The sequence below is a fragment of the Pelecanus crispus genome, chromosome 2, assembly GCF_030463565.1.
Source record: "Pelecanus crispus isolate bPelCri1 chromosome 2, bPelCri1.pri, whole genome shotgun sequence".
Lineage (NCBI taxonomy): Eukaryota > Metazoa > Chordata > Aves > Pelecaniformes > Pelecanidae > Pelecanus > Pelecanus crispus.
Window position 1 is genome coordinate 154,180,657 of NC_134644.1, and position 1,954 is coordinate 154,182,610.

The 1,954-nt window shown below is 45.5% G+C and overlaps 1 non-coding gene across 1 annotated transcript; it reads right to left on the minus strand.

The window, feature by feature from the left end:
- Positions 1-644: 644 nt before the first annotated feature.
- TRNAL-CAG (transfer RNA leucine (anticodon CAG)) lies at positions 645-727 on the minus strand. Its single transcript has one exon. It is a non-coding gene; the product is annotated as a tRNA-Leu (tRNA).
- Between the last annotated feature and the right edge of the window lie 1,227 nt (positions 728-1,954).

Below are 1,954 nucleotides of genomic sequence, written 5' to 3' on the forward strand. Positions count from 1 at the left end.
CCAAACTAGACAAACCCAAAGTCCTTCGTAGGACATGCCTCCAGCCCCTTCACCAGCTATGTTGCTCTCCTCTGGATGCATTCAAGGGCCTTCACGTCCTTCTGAAATCGCGGGGCCCAGAACTGCACACAGCCCCAGGGTGCGGCCGCACCAACGCTGTGTACAGCGGGATGATCGCCTCTTTTGCCCGGCTGGTTCCGCTGTGTTCGATGCACCCCAGGGTGCGGTTTGCCCCCTTGGCTGCCGGGGCACGCTGCTGGCTCACGCTGAGCCTGCTGCCGACCAGCACCCCCAGATCCCTTTCTGCAGGGCTGCTCTCCAGCCACTCCTCTCCCAGTTTATACTTGTGCCTGGCTTTACTCCGGCCTAGGTGCAGGATCCAGCATTTGGACTTGTTAAATTTCATCCCATTAATCATAGCCCAATGCTCCAATCTATCAAGATCCCTCTGCAACGCTGCTTGTCCCTCAAGAGAGTCAACAGCACCTCCCAGTTTGGTGTCATCAGCAAGCTTGCTGATGGTGCATTCAACTCCTGCATCCAGAGCGTTGATAAATGTATTGAACAGGACTGGCCCTAGAACTGTGCCCTGAGGAGCATGGCTGGTGACCGGTCACCGGCGGGATGTAGCTCCAAAAAGGGGCTGTCAGAAGTGGGATTCGAACCCACGCCTCCAGGGGAGACTGCGACCTGAACGCAGCACCTTAGACCGCTCGGCCATCCTGACTGACAGGATTCTGCTCCTGCTACTGTATAATTTGTGTAATTGTAGATATTTTTAGTGGTGCTATACTGTACTATTTTTCTCATGCAGAGGATGTTAAAAAAAATATTCTGAACTAAAATGTGTATTGTGTTGAATCTAATGTAACTGTAACTAATGTAACTGTGATGTTAATTTGGTACGTGCAGCTGTTTCATTCTGTGAGTACCTGAGTCTTAGTATGTTGAGAAAGAAGCAGGGACTGTTGCACATAAATTACATATACCATGTAGCAGAAGTTTGAAGGTGTACAGAAATGAATAAAAATGCAATAAGTTGCACAAGGGCATTGCTTAAGGCTGATTTATTTCCTGTAATGTGTATGAAAATCCCCTTGAGACAGGTACAAGTTATTTATGGTGAGAGTTCTCTGTGACATTTGAAAGGGGACTGTGACACTGAAATAAATTGTATGTCCCCATGCTGCATTTTTATAGAAGGAATTCATGTACTTGAAAGCTGCATCCAGGAAGCTCTAAACGTACAAATTTGGTCAGTATTTGGGAGTAAAAGTCAATACAGAAGGTAAGGAGGTATACTTGTTTGGGAGCATCATCTTCAAAATCTAACGGCTCTGTTTGGAATTTAAATTTAATAGAAAAATCAGATTTTGGAATGGGACAACCAGAAACTGACTATCAGAAATGGCAGGTATATCTCTGGCCCCAAATGTAATTATTCCCCAGAACCTGAAGGAACAATATTTTCCAATGGCAAATACAGTCTCTACTACTAGATTGGTCAGAAATTGATATTTGGTGCTGGTATTGGAGGAAAACAGTTGCTACTCTTTGGAGAAATCAGTTCTTCTGGCTCCAGTTTGTCAGTCTTTCTTGCCCTGGGGAGCCCAAAGTGCTGGACCCAGTACTCTGATGTGGTCTCACTGGTGCTTAGAGGGAAATAATGACTTGTCTTGACATGCTGGCCACATCCTTCCTTGGAGATACACAAGAGTTGACTGGACAAGGCCCTGTCTTGTCCTGACTTCAGAGTTAGGGCCAACATTGAAGACAGATCTACTCTGAGCAAGGTGTTAGAGCAGCTAAGTGCCAAAGGTCCCCTCAAGCCTAAGTTGTTCTGTGATTCTACAATTATGTGCCATAATTTTGAACAATTTTATGTAACAACACTCTTACGAATTGAGAGTATTAATGCTGTATCTTGGATATGTTGTTAATGTGTCCTAAACCT